Raw genomic sequence first — 15,633 nt, forward strand, 5'->3', positions numbered from 1 at the left:
GTCTCGGCCTCCCAAAGTGCTGGGATTACAGGCTTGAGCCACCGCGCCCGGCCAACAACATGTTTTAAAAAACAAAAAAAAGTCTTAGGAACCTTTTGAACAAATTTCAAGAGGTAATTATAGCCCTATAAGAGAAGATAGATAATAGCAAAGAATAAGTTTTTGAGGAAATACTTACTGAAATTACATAAGTTAATAAAATTAAAAGAAATTAATTTCAGATTCAAAAAGTTCTATGTTTAAGACAGATATATATGTAAATAAAATTGACTAGGCACATTATAGTCAAACTGCTCAAAACCAACTATAAAGAAAAAATCTTGAAAACAGGCAGAGGAAAAAAGGCACATTACATATAAGAGAGCAAATATTTGATTAAAGCTATTTGCAACTTCTCATCAGTCACAATGGAGGCCGGAAAATATTGGAACAATACCTTTAATGGCAAAATAGAGAAAAAGCCCAACAACCTCTCAACCCAGAAATTTTATATAAGAAAATTTTATTAAAATATATATCAAAATTTTATAAGAAAATAAGAGAATTTGTCACCAGCAAACCTATACTACACAAAGTAATAAAGGGGATACTTCAGGCTAAAGAAAAATGATGCCAGATAAAAAGTCAGACCTTTAAAAAAGAATAAGGAACCCCAGAAATCATAAATATAAAGCTCTACATTTTACTCTTAATTTTTTATACAATTTTTTAAAAGAAAACAGGAAAATTTATTACAGCATTTTATAATGTATATAGATGTAATATATGTGACAAATTTAGCATATATAAGAGAAGAAAAGAGGTAAATAGCCTTATATGGTTGCAAGTTTGTTATATTTTATAGTAAGTGATGCAATATTAATACTAGACTCTGAAACTGAAAGATATATATTATAATCTCTTAACCATTAAAATTAATGAAAAGGAGTATAGCCAAAACGTCAATAGGTATGTTAGAAAAGAATTTTAAAAGCACTCAGTTAATCTAAAATAAGCCAGGACAGGAGAAACTGAGGAACAAAAATTGAAGGGACAACTATAAAAAAAAGTTAGATCTAAAACCAACTATCTCGAAAATTAAGTATAAAAGCTATTAAGTATAAATGCTCTAATACTCCAAGCAAAAGGCAGACATTGTTCAAATAAATTTTTAAAAGAAAGACTCAACTACATTGTATCAATAAGACATATATTTTAAATATAGATACACAGATATGTTGAAAGCACACAAAAAGGCCAAAATGGCTATATCAAGATCAGACAAAGAATATTTCAAGACAAAGAGATAACCAGAGAGAGGGATATTTCATAATGATGCAAGGGTCACTTCCTCTGCATAATACACCAACACAAAAATCATAGACATAGGCCCTGCACAGTGGCTCATGCCTGTAATCCCAGCACTTTGGGAAGCTGAGGCGGATGGATCACGAGGTCGAGAGATCGAGATCATTCTGGCTAACATGGTGAAACTCCATCTCTACTAAAAATACAAAAAATTAGCTGGGCATGGTGGCACACACCTGTCGTCTCAGTTGCTTGGGAGACTGAGACAGGAGAATCGCTTGAACCTGGGAGTCGAAGGTTTCAATGAGCTGAGACTGTGCCACTGCACTCCAGCCTGGGCGACAGAGCAAGACTTCATCCAAAAAAAAAAAAAAAAAAAATCACAGATATATATTAATATCTACCTAATCATAGAACTTCAAAACACATGAAATGAAAATTGGTAGAATTAAAGGGAGAAATAGAAAAATCCAAAATTGTAGTGAGAGATTTTAGGAGCCCTCTCTAAGCAATCAATAGAACAACTTGAGAAAAAAAAAATTAAAGATATGGAATATTTCAATGATGCCATTAACCATTTTGACCTAATTGGTATTCATAAGGTGCTCCAGCCAACAACTAAAAGGTGCATTTTCTTTTCCAGTGCACATGGAACATTAAATGTTTATATTCAAAAAAAGGCCTAAAATCAATGACCAGAATAGTCCTTAAAAGCTTTTCCAATTCAGGAATCTGGTGGAAAAAAAATGCAAATCCAAAATAAGTAGTAAGGAAAACATGATAAATATGAGTAAAATCAATGAAAATATGAAGGACTGAAAACAGAGATAAATTAACAAAGTTCCTGTATAAACCTATTTGTTAGTGACTGACTGAATTAACACTTGTTGAGACAAAGTGAGCCGGAGAATGAAGTCCTGAAATACACAGTGTGAACATCAGTAATACTTTAATTTCAAGATGTTCCGATATCTGACCAAGTTCATCGTATATCTGACCGAGTCCTTTTGACAAAGAAAATAACAGGACCAAATGGCTTTCCTATCGAATTATATTCCTCACTCACACAAAACATGCTATAGGTTTAGGTGACTCTCCAGGGTGACTTTTTCCATGACTCAACAATGCAGCCTATTTTATGTCTCTACCATCTCAATAAGAGACCCCCTGGATCACTGAGGTAGGGAAAAAAAATTGAATTTCCTTTTCATAGTCTCATTCTGGAAGTGATTCATCACTCTTATGCACAGTTTATTGGTTAGAACTCATCATTTGACTTCACTTACCTTTAAAAGATTGAAAAATGTAGCTTTTTAAAAAATATATTTCTAGGAGTGAGGACTATGAAACAGGATTTGGTGAACATTTAGCACTGCTGCTTACAAAGAGCTCTTTTCTATTATCATTTTTGTCACATGGTCAGAAAGTATCATAATAGGTGAAACCAACTTTTTTTATAAAAAAAATTTATTTGGATTGGACTCTGAAATTTGTATATTGTTTTCCAGTTAGCCTTCTTACTGTTATTACTTTTGTAAGTCTCTACAAAACGTCTGATAATTAAAAATAGATCGTATTACTTAAGGGCAATTTGGCTGAGTTTGAACTTCTAGTCTTGTATCTACATTCTGAAAGAATGAGGCACAAAAAATATCCACTCTGTATTTGCAATACTTCCAGGGACTTACTCGAGTTCGGTGATGAAGAAGGGAAGGATGTGCAGCAATCATTCTTTCCCCGTTCTTTTAAGTAAACTGAATAAAATCAAATTTTAATACACAGATACAAAAAGTTTTGTCTTTAAACTATAGTTGGTAAATCCATAGTTAGCAAATGAGAACTGTGTGCTGCAGATTGAACAGGAGCCTTAGTGGAGAGTTTGTGCAATCACTTTGCTCTGAAAAGGCTGCAGGAAAAACCATTGTTTGCTGTAAGTACAATCCCACTGGAGAAAGCATTGAAATCAAATGTGTGTGAGATTAAGCCTGGGTTGCATTTTGTGATTTGATTCTTTAAAAATCTTTAATCTGAGAAAAATAAATCTATGCAGCTAGTCCTCAATACATTGAAACTACATCTACAGAGCAGTAACAAGCACTAAGCGGGAGGAAAGGCCATCGAGCAGGGCAGGGTGGACATCATCAGCTAGAGGGGTCGAGTACAGAGGGGAAAAGTAATGCGGGAACTCAGAGCTCTGGCTTTCAAGTCCGACAAACAGCAGCTCAAATCTTGTCCCTTCCTCTGAGTAGCTTTGTTACCTGGGAACAATTATTCCACTTTTGGTAGCTCAGTTTCTACCTCTCCAAAATGGAAATAGTAAAATTTATTTTGTAACACTATGATGGGGCTTGACTGTAACTGCATCTGGGACATAGGAAATACTCAATCTAGTGATGGTTATTGCCAAGGAGGTAGGGGGATTCAGAAAGCTTTTGGCTGAAAAATGTTTTAGAGTTGTGGTGGCCTAATTATAGTCCAATTTATTTCACTTCACTTAATATAAATGGGCATCACCAGAAGTAAACAATATTCTATTATACTTTTGTAGTTTTCCTATTTCTAATTTATTTACACTTTTAATACACACACACACAAACACAGATAGAGAGAGAGGGATCTCCATCTTTTTTTATTCCTCTGTGCTGGTTAGCACATGATTGAACTGAAACTTGTTGAGACAAAATGAGACAGAGTGAAGTCCTGAAATAAACAGTGTGAACATCAGTAATGCTTTAATTTCCATGTTTCATGGTTATGGAAGCCCACTGACTTGGAATTTCAACATAACCTTGAACCATCACCAACTTTAATTTTCTTCACACTTCAACCAGTAGTAATTGGGCCCTCCCTCCCTCCTGCTGCTGCTGCTGGCATTTTTGTTATTGCCTTTCCTTCGCTTTCATTGACTTTGTTTAATTCTTTTTGGCAGCTGTGAGAGCTGGATGCCAAACCCCTGTGCTTGTCACATCAGAGCTATGATTCCCACTCTTGCTGCACGGCGGGCTGAACTGTGCCTCTGATTCCTAAAGAAAGATACCTTGGTGAGATCTCTGGTCTTACCAAGAGCTTTTCTCTCAAGCTGCCATTGGGAGCAGGGGCTTTAGGGTCCAGTACAACTGGATTCAAATTCTGGCTCAGTTTCCTATTGTTGAAGCAATATTGGGCAAGTTATATGATCTATGGGAGTCTCAGCTTCCTCTTTTCTAAATCGGAGATTAAAATAGTATTTGCCTCAAAGGGTTGTTTGGGATTAAAGTGACTAGCATAGGTAAGGTGTGCCTGGATGGTATTAAGCTCAATAAATGTTGGCTACTACTATTTCCCTTTTCCACGATGAGCTAGCTCCCCGCTCCAATTCATCCTTAGTTGCAGTGTTTGGGCACCCATGAATAGCTTTTCACGGTGGATCTAGAGGGCTCTAGGATCATTCTTAGCACAGTGCTGAGATTTATTCCCATATATGCAGTGTGTCCTAGAGTTTTCCTAACAAAGTACCACAAACTAGGTGACTTAAAACAACAGAAATCTAATTGAACAGTTCTGAAGACACAAAGTGCAAAATTAAGATGTCAGCGGGACCACGCTCCATCTGAAACCTGTTGGAGAGAATCCTTGTCTCTTCTTAGCTTTTGTTGTTTGCCAGAAATCCTTGGTGTTTTTTGGCTTTTAGCTGCATCACTCCAATATTGGCTTCTATTGCCATGTGGTCATCTTCTCCCCATGTGTCTCTGTGTCATCACATGGCATTCTCTTATTTGTGTCTCTCCCTTTCTTCTTCTTCTAAGAACACTTGGCTGGGCACGGTTGCTCACACCTGTAATCCCAGCACTTTGGTCAAGGTGGGCAGACGACCTGAAGTCAGGAGTTTGAGACCAGCCTGACCAACACGGAGACCTTGTCTCTTCTAAAAATACAAAATATTAGCTGGGCTTGGTGGCGCATGCCTGTAAGTCAAGCTCTATTCAGGAGGCTGAGGCAGGAGAATCCCTTGAACCAGGGAGGCAGACGTTGCTGTCAGCCAAGATTGCGCCATTGCCATCCAGCCTGGGCAACAAGAGTTAAACTCTTTCTTAAAAAAACAAAACAAAAAAGTTCTTCATAATGGATTAAGGGTAAACCCTACTCCAGTATGACTCTATCTTAACCAATTATATTGATAATAACCCTGTTTCTATTAAGGTTACATTCTGAGGTTCTGGGGGTTAAGGAGTCAACATATCTCTTTTGGGGAGAAAATTCAACTCATAATATGTGAGCTCTTTTTTTTTTGACCAGTGCCAGTTACCATTTGCATCTGCTGATGCTTCACGGTAGGTGAGTTGCTGTCAGGATGTGGTAATGGGAAGGGCTGGTGTGGGCTTCTGGTTGGCTCCACTAGAAAGGACTGCATTGGGTTAGCACCAGAACAGTTATTCTTAAACTTGGGAAGACGTTGGAATTGGCTGGGGTGTTTATGATGCCTAGGTCCCACCCCGAGTGATTCTAATTTGGTCTGAGATAAAGCCTAGGTATTAGGATTTTCAAAAATTTCCTAGGTGATTGCAATGTTCAGGCATGTCTGAGAACCACTGGACTAGAAAAACTCAAAGCTAGTGGTGGCAGTTTTCTGCTTGATTTAAGTAACCCAAATTGAAAAAAATAGGCTTGTATTTGCTTATCCAAAATCCTTAAAGTCATATGTATTTGGGAGTTCATATTTAGGATTCCCTTTGTAGAATTTCAAAAAGTATTAGAGAGCATATATAATATAGTAGCATATGTAGTATATGAAACTCCTAATGGGGTCAGGATAGCACCCCTAATCAAACAATACTTTTGTAGTCAAACATATAAACATTTACATTATAAAGAAAGCTATGTCAATTCAAGTCAGATTTTGACACCAAAGGAGAATTGGTGTCATGTTTAGACAAAAAAAAAAATTAAACAAAATCAGTTCTTCATAGATTCTGGAACTGAGGATAAGGAATTGTGAATGTAATTATAAAAGTCATCATTACAGAGTCCAGTTATTATGTATCAACACTGTATTCTTGGCTGAAGCAGTCGTAGGTGTAAGTAAAGAAAGAGATCTGCTGTAGGACCAGAAAAGTCACTACTGATCACCCAGTTCTTTCTAGCAGAACCTACTCCCAAAGCCATTTTCACTTCTGCAGAGTTATGTTAGTTATTTTCAAACTGACCACCAAAGCAACAAAGAAATTCCAGGTGTTCATTTTTGGCTGCTGCCTCATTTGAAACCTGTACTAGATTGAAATATGTTGCCCCAAAATTTATGCCCTTCCCCAAATTTGAGAATGTGAACTTATTTGGAAATAGAGTTGTAGAAGGTATAATTTAAGATGAAGGCATATTAGAGAAGAATGAGTCTTTAATTCAATGTAATAATCACCCTTATAAGAGGAGAAAAGACACAGAGATAGACACGTTCAGAGGGAAGACAAAGTGAAGACACATGGAAATCACCATATGATGATGACGACAGGATTGGTTTACACAGCTGCAAGCCAAGGAAGGCCAAGGATTGTTGGTAACACCAGAAACTAAGAGAAAGATATGGAGGAAGTTCTCCCTTAGATCCTTCAGGGAAAGCATGGCTCTGCTCACTCAGGTTTTGGATTTCTATTCTCTTGAATGGTGAGAGAATAAATTTCCATTGTCTTAAGCCACCAAGTTTGTAGTAATTTGTTATGGCAGCCCTAGGGAAATAATATAAAACCCTAAGAATTGTACGCAGGAGAGAGAGAAGACATAGCTTGTGCTTTGTTTGATAAGACTCTTCTTTACTATTATTCTTTGATTAGCTGCACAATAAGGTTAATCATAATACAACAATTATTTGTGTATGTGGAGTGGGGGGTGGGAGAGAGAGAATGGGAGTATATTTTCCTCCAACACGGAAAAAAGGGGGTCTTAAGGCACACTAGGACACTAGAAATATTTATTACTCCAAGACTTTTTTTTAAAGTAGTATTTCCATTAGTTTCTAACTGCAGTGAAACCAGAAAAGGGGCAATAGAAAGTTTGTGTAATTCAAGAAATGAATTCATTCAAAAGATGTTTATTAAACTGTTCAGTATAAGCAAGTCACAGGGACAGATGATTGTCAATGTAGAATGTATAAGAAGGGGAATAGATAAGCAAATCAGAGAAGAAAGCAATCATTTTCTGGGCTAATGATTGTGTATCTCAGGAACATTGGACAGGTAAAGTGACTAATAGAAAGAGATGGATGAAAATAACACAGACAAAGGAAAATCTGGTAATGTATTGATTTTAAGAGACATAAGTCAAAGGTATATCAGTTGGCCTTCCCACCTTCAATCCATACCTCTCAACAACACATACACACATCCCTACAAAACTCTCTAAAATTCTCCACTGCCTTCTCTCTCTAAGGGATGGGAGAGTGCACTAATCATGTAAAATATGTATGCGACATGAATGAGTGGATCAGGATCAGGAAGGTCTTTTATATCAGGCTCAAGATGACTTCTGAGAGTAAGGCACTCCAATGAATGATAGGGCTGATTTCCACCCTTAAGGAGCTTCTATCCATTTTTAGACATATTATTTGCTTTAAAAAGTGACTTAAGAATGCTTACAAAGTCACCAAAAGCCAACCAAGTATTTAACTGTACTTTGCAGCTTTGCAAACATTTCCCATGTTATTGAATTTGATTTCTGATAAGAAAGGTAAATTTATTATTACTAATATCCACTTAATACATGAGTAATGTAGGTGACTTGCCACAATTGGCAAGTAACAGGGAACAGTCTTGGAACCAGGTCTTGTGGCTTCAGATCCAAGCTTTTAGCTTTTAGCACTTTTACCAATAACTCCACACAGAGAAGCACATTGTAGTATAAGAGGTGAGCTCTATAACTTTGAATTTAAGAGGTTGGACTTTAGAATTAGACACATGTAGGTTTGAAGAACAGTTCAGTCTCTTAACTTCCTGGCTAACTGCAAGCAAGTTATTTAATTTATTTCAGTCTCTGTTTTCTCAGCAGAAAAATGAGGTGTCTTTTATCTACCCAAAGATGTTGGTAAGGATTAATGACCTAATAACCACAAATCTTGGTGATTGGAAGATGGTACAGTATCAATAATTGAAAAATTACATGGAAACTTTTTAGAGGCATTAAGCATATACAAAATGGCCAGGTGAGATACACTGGGACAGAAAGCCAGTTGTTCCTCCTTCTGTGACATCCATTACCAGATATTTACTTTCATGTTGGCCTCAACAAATGCTCTCTTGCCCACTTTACCATCCAATTTGGAGAGAGGAGGGGGTTTGAGATAAGATCTATAAGCATGAGTATCTCTATGGAGTTATTAAATTGTTATTGTCATCCCCAGCCCTGTAATCATGTGTAGGTGACCAATAAATAGCAGTTCTTCCAAGAGCATCGGGGGGTTGCCCACAATTTCTCCGATGACTTTTGTAATCAATAGCTCTGTCTGAAACTGATGGTTGTGACCTTTGTTATTTTGGTGAAAGTTACTCTCTAATTACTAATTTTGCAGCTTATCACAGGATATGTGACTTGCTCATAGGAAATAATAAAAAACCAGAGTCATGAGAAATAATTTCCTGAAACATTAATTGCAATGAAGAAAAACTGCCCAGTGAAAGGAAGTGATTTACTCAAAGAACAGGACTGTTCCTGGCCTAATGATTAACTTGGAGTTTCAGGAAGTGTGGTTCCTATCTCCAGCAGGTAGAGGAAAGCATTCCACAGATGCCTTCAAGGTGGAGACCTCCATTTTGGGGCAAACAAAATTAATGATCAGGAGATTTCCAAGGGCATTTAACCAGTCTTGGTCAGATGAAAAAAAAAAAGTGAACATAGAAATGAAGAAAGTAAGATACAAAAAAGGTACCCCAAGCTAACTACATAAGTTGATTGGGGAAAAATTGCAAAAAAAAAAAAAAAAAAAAAAAAAAAAATTTTTAGGAAAAGTTTTGCCAGAGTATTTTTTTGAATTAACAGTATTATATTTTCTTTTTTTGCTAGGGAGGGGTAACCAGTACAGAAGGAATCATGATATGACTCAGGACAGGGAAAAGAAGGGTAAGGAGAGAAAGGGAATCATTTATATTATCTGTCGGCAGAGTGAGGCATGAAAGAGCACAATCTCTAGACCCAACACTGTTTTGAGAGGAGGATTAACTAGGAGGAAACATTTCTGAGAGAGCCATGGGGCCTGTATCAGCAGGTTTTCTTCCTGCTGATGCAGTTCTTGCAACTGGAAGAATGAAAAGCTAATTATGCATTTAACCTACAATAATCTCTGTTTTCATCTTTCAATTAGAAGGAGGTAAAACCTTTTCGAATTGTTGGGATGTGTGTCTTAAGGAATGTGTTTAAAGATACAGAGATGCTTGGGCCCGTGAACAGCTTCTAGGATATCTTTGTGCAAATTTGAAGAAGGTACCTCTTCTGGGGGGCCACAGCCCCAAGGGCACAGGGTTGACTTGGCTAATCCTTGGCACTCGTACTCAAAGAAGACAGAAAGGTGCCTTTGCCTTGGGAAGGGTACAGCTTTACACCAGGACACATGGTCTGGAAAGTGGTGTGTGGGATGAATTGCAGTCCCCAGTGTCCCCTCTATCAGGCACTTTGATGCAATACACAATCCATACAACCACATGTGATAGCCCTGGAGACGTATCACTGTCAGTCAACCAAATGACACAAAAAGTAAAGCTTCTGCTTTAGTGAGTCAAAAATATTTATTAGGAGCACTGTCTATATACTGGAAACAAACAGTCCAAAACCATTTAACTCTGTGTTTTATACAAACTTGTTCTACAATTATGTTTAGACTGTTCTTTTACCCTGTTCCCCATAAAGGGTTAGAAGATAAGCTTCAACCTAAGTCAAAAATAATGTGTGTGATAATTAATTTTTGTGTCACTTGGGTAGGCTATGGTGCCCATTCATTTGATCAAACACCAGTCTAGATGTTGAGGTAAAGATATTTTTTAAGAGGTGATTAACATTTAAATCAGTAGATCCGTAGTAAAGCAGATTACCATCCAAAATCTGGATGGGCTGTATCTGATCAGTTGTCTTTAAGAGTGAAGACTGGTGTTTTCCAAGGAAGAAATTCTCTTCAAGACTGAAATAGAAATCTTGTGTTGAGTATCCAGCCTGTTGACCCGAACTGTACATTTCAAACTTGCTAACCCTCACAACTGTGTGAGATAATTCCTTAACATTTCTCTGTGTCTCTCTGCTCTCTTTCTCCATGTCTCTCTATCTCAGTCTCGCTTTGCCTGTCTCTTTCTAAATATATGTATGGATGGATATGTATGAGTATGTATGTATATATATATCTTACTTGTTCTGTTTCTCTGGAGAACCCTGAATAACACAATGAACTGTCAAGTAGGAGAAACATCTTCTATTTTGTCTCTAGCTAGTGTTCACCAGGATTCAGAGCCCTGGCTGAGGACATGGTTGGTTTCACCAAGGTTCAGGCCCACTAATCAAATACAAGTAGCCTTTCATTCCTGGAAGGCAATATCAATCTTTTGGTTGATTTCTGATCTGCCTCTCTCCTGGGTGAAGAGCACTCTCAAAAACATTGGTTTCTACCAATACTACTACTAATAATAATAATAAAAAATAAAAAATAATTGAAGCAGGTAGCCATGACATATGAACAAGGATAATCTATTCCTTCTTGAAATGTGTGGTACATTTCCCCCCCCCTTTTTTTTTTGTTATTACAATATACTTGCCCTGGGATGTGCTTGTGGTATTTTGGGATCCTTGTAGTAATCTGGTCCTAGGTAAGCATGGGAGGTAACAATACTTAATTTGCTTGGAAATGGAAGTGATCTTGACTCTTCAGTGCCCTGGGTTGTCAAGGACTCTGGAAGACAAAGAGCAAAAGATAAAGACCTTGTGCGTTAGTCACTAAGTGCACTATCATTTATGGCCTAATTTAGTGTGTAAAAATGAGCAATACCCTCTGCTTACCCTAGGAAGTGGGAGTTCATTATAAGGTCATTGGAGAAGAAAGAGAAATGACTGGTACTCACAGAAAACAGGAAACAGCAAGAGTTCTGAATTGATAGTAACCTCAATGATCAGTAGGAACTCTGGTAGTTGCTTTCTCAAATTTTTAAAATTTACCATTGTTGTTACTTAATCACTTAATTTTTGCTTTCAAACTAACTCTTTGTATATGAACATATTCCCAAGATATACTTGGGAATGAGTATGAGTTCATACTCTGAAGAAATTCAATGAGTTCAGCCATTAATAATCCAAGAGAAAACAAATGAGTTCCCCAAGCTCTCCTATCATCCTACTTAATAGGCTACTGACCAACCTTTATAGTTGCTTTTGTTTTGTGCCCATAAATAATGGACTGATAGTGCATTCTTATTGTGACCTGTGTGTAAGGAGTTCCTTAGAATGGGTATCTGAATATGGTAGATGTTTGGAGATTTATAGAAAATACACCAAAATAATGCAAGATAACTTTTTTTGGATATGGCTCTAAGCAATCAATGCTTAGATTATGGGCACACCAATGCTGCCATCTTTATGGTACTGTTTCAGGCTGAATTATAAGTTATTTCTAAGGCTTACCATGAACAACCCCTTCCTTTCTGATGGCTCTGCTGTTCTTGAAGAGTATTATCCTTTCTTTTCTGTTACCCAGTCTTCCGAAATGGAATCAGCCTTCAAAACTCAATCCACAGATGGAAGAGAAGTCACTAATTATATAAGCCTACACTCCAAGCTTCTATAACCTCTCTGTTCTAGCCAGCTCAGTGATTTCAGGCATGGTCATAAGGAACCCAGTCCATGGCCATTACATTACAACATCTGAGCTGTGGGGACTGGGGACCAAGACGGTGTGAGAGTTACCACATCTCCAGCCAGAAAAACATAGTCAAGTCCTGCTATGTCTACTCAGCTTTCTTCAGGCTACATCTTGCTATTTGCACTAGAAAATTAAACAGGAGGGCGTCTGAGGGGAGAAAACAGCATTTTTATGCTAAGGAGGCACTAATAGATTTGCTGATGCTGAATCACATAGCTCAATGTTTTTGGCATCACATGAAAAGTGACCAGTCATCACATGAAACAATGAGCACTATGTTAGCCAATACCTACCTTTATTTATAAGGCAAAACAGAACAGTTTGATGAATACTGTATCATCACTCCCAGTCATACTGGATACATTTTGTAATAAGTTATATACAAAGGAACAATATCCATTTAACTTTAGTTGTGCAAGGATAAATGATATGTGTCTACAGGAATAGTACACAAATATACCCACATAGGATATTGCATAGACTATATAAATATGTACATATATGAATGCATACATACAGAGACATTACCATATAAACATAATACATAGATAGCTAAATGTTTTTAAAAAGTATAAAGCTGTCCTTGACTAATTGAGGCACTCTAGTAGCATACTTGATATGAATGGTAATGCTCCACCAGGATGTAGCCAAGATGGCCCAGATGAAAAGGAAACTGAATTGTTCTCTAGACAAATAGAAAAGGTAATAGAAATATTCAAAGATATACTCACTTCAATCTTACTGCTCTTTTATTATACTAGTGAGAAAATAAAATTTTAAAAGTTGAATGACAAGTCCTACATGTTTACTTAATCTACAAACATATATTGCCAGGCACTAGAGATCCTTCCCTCATGAAGCGTATATTCTAGAGGGTGGAGGGGAATGAGGGGACAGAGCATGAAAAGTAAATAATAAAATAGGTAATATAATTTAAAGTGAACATAAATGCTATAAAGAAAAAAATCAAGACCTAAGAAAATAGAAGGTATATACATTCTAGTTTAGGACAATCAAATTGCTACCAACTCCCATAGTGTGGATTAAAATTAATCTTATTACGTTAAAAAATTGTAAACTAAATTACAGACCATAGAAAACTGATGAAAGAGCATTCCATGTAGACTAACATCAAGTACTAACGTTACTGTCCTGAGACAGAAAGAGCTTGTTGCGTTAAAAGGAGAACAAGAAAGTCATGGTTACTGGACTTTGAAGAAACCATGGAGAACATGACAGGAAGTGAAGACAGGAAGGTAGGTAGGTGAGGGCAAGGTCATGGTGGACGATATATACGAAAGTGTTTGAATTTTACTGTAAGTGTGAGCAGGTGCCACGAGACAGTTTAGAATGTGAGAGTGACATGGTTTGACTGATGTTTTGAAGTATCACAGTGATTTTTGTGAAGAGATTAGAATGTAGAGGCAAGCATGGAACAATAGACAGTAAGAAAATAAGACAACAGACAATAAGAGGCTATTGCTGTTGTCTAGGTGAGGCACTATGATAGTATCAGAGGGAATGAAAAATGGTTGAATTCAGTATTTATTGTGAAAATAGGGCAGACAGGTTACAGGGTATGTGAAAAAAAGGAAAGTCAAAGATGACTCCTTGGTTTTAGCCCCAGGAGCAAGACGAACGGTAGAATCATTTTCTGAGATGAGGAATATTTCAGAAACAGGTGTGGAGTGGGGGACAAGTCCAATTTGGGGTACTTTAAGTGTGAAATGATTGTTAGATATCTAAATTGAGTGTTGAAAAGGCATTTAGGAAATTTATTCCAGAGCTCAAGGAAGAGATCAAATCTGGGAGTCATTGGTGTATGTGCAACATAAAGAAGAAAGCAGCCTTTAAGACTCAGAACTTAACCACAGCAGGAAATTGGAGCACAAGAGGATGAGGCAAGGTGACTGGAAGAAATACAGCCTCCCATTCCATCCTACCTGCTCCCTCTCCTTCAAACACCCTTGGAGATATCAAGAGGAACACTACGTGGGATGCAGTTTTCAGCTTTTCTTCCTCTTTAATTCTTAAAGAATTACAGGTATCTGGATGTTTGGAGGCATTCAGGTGGCAGACACTTGTGTTATGAATATAAAAGCCAATTTAAGACATCTGTAGCAACGTATTCGTGTTTTTTTATTAAAGAAACATTACATGAATGTTTCACCTAAGGTGTTTTGAACAAGGGTCGTCTAAATAGACAGGGTATATAAGTTATAATACTGATAATTGAAAATATGGGTCTGGATCTCAGAAGAGAGGTCAGTGTCAGAATGTGAGTTTGGGAACTATTTATGTAGACATAGGAGCTGAGATTAAGTGTGATGTCGAGAGAAGGGCTGATATGGAAAGAAAAATTAATGATGGTCTTTGGGGAATTCATGTGCCTGTGGTCTGAAAACAGCAAAGAGTTAGAGAAAATGTCAAAGAAGAGGACAAACAATAAGAATGAATAGTGTAGTTTAGTAAGGCAAGAGAAAAGATTTCACATTCTACAGCAACAGCTCCAATCTGATAAATATTTTCTGCACTGGAGCCCTGAATGATCTTGAACTATGGAAGGTTTTATTATGCTCATTTTTTCTGTGTTTGCTGGCAAAGCACAGTGTCAGGCTACACCTTCAGATAATGTTTTCACAGTAAGCGCTAAGGCGCTTTTTCTGGTAAAGCTTCAGTATAAAACTCACTTAGAAAGAGATCCAGATGCCAGATCCCATTTCTGGTGACCTTCATAATAGTTCAGAAATGGCATCCGCCCTAATGATTCCATGCAAGGGATCTAAAATAGAAACTCAGAAAGTCAGCAACCCACAGCCAGCCTCCACCCTTTTCTCATCTTCCTTTGTTTTCATTTGGTCGTTACTGGGAGCCCCTGTTCTAAGGAGGGTTCCCTTCCTGCCTGCCAACCCCTGAACTCCGGCATCCTGCCCAGTGCTGAACAATAATCCAGAATTCTTTCCCCAGAGAGACAAACAAAATTGGGAGGGGACAAATCACGGACTGCTCTTTGGTATCCTGGCTCATCATTCGTAAATAAAGCCAACAATGGATACAAATGGAGTCATTTGTGTAGAAGCAGTTCTGATGTGCTGGAACTCTCCAGAGTTTTCTGCTTAAATAAAATCTTCGGGGTATCTGCTTTTTGATGGAGATCACTATCTGTCTAAATTAAAATATATATATTATATATATCTATATTATATAATATAGATATATATTATATATATATATATATATGAGTAAAAGGAAATTACATTTTGGATTCAGAAAAAAAGTGTTTTCCAAATAACAAATAACTTCCAACCCAAGTTTTAGCTGTTTGGGTCTTAAATAAGTTAGATCTCAGTTTATTTTCAAGCATCTAAGAACATTGTAACACATTCTTTACTGTTTAAAGTGAACTGGATTGTTAATAATATGACTTGGTTATTCTCTCACTGGAAATTTCTATGTTTTTACCACCCCAAATCCAGCTCTTGCAGAAAGAA

This window comes from Rhinopithecus bieti, unplaced genomic scaffold (assembly GCF_001698545.2).
Source record: "Rhinopithecus bieti isolate Rb0 unplaced genomic scaffold, ASM169854v2 scaffold_1673, whole genome shotgun sequence".
Classification (NCBI taxonomy): domain Eukaryota; kingdom Metazoa; phylum Chordata; class Mammalia; order Primates; family Cercopithecidae; genus Rhinopithecus; species Rhinopithecus bieti.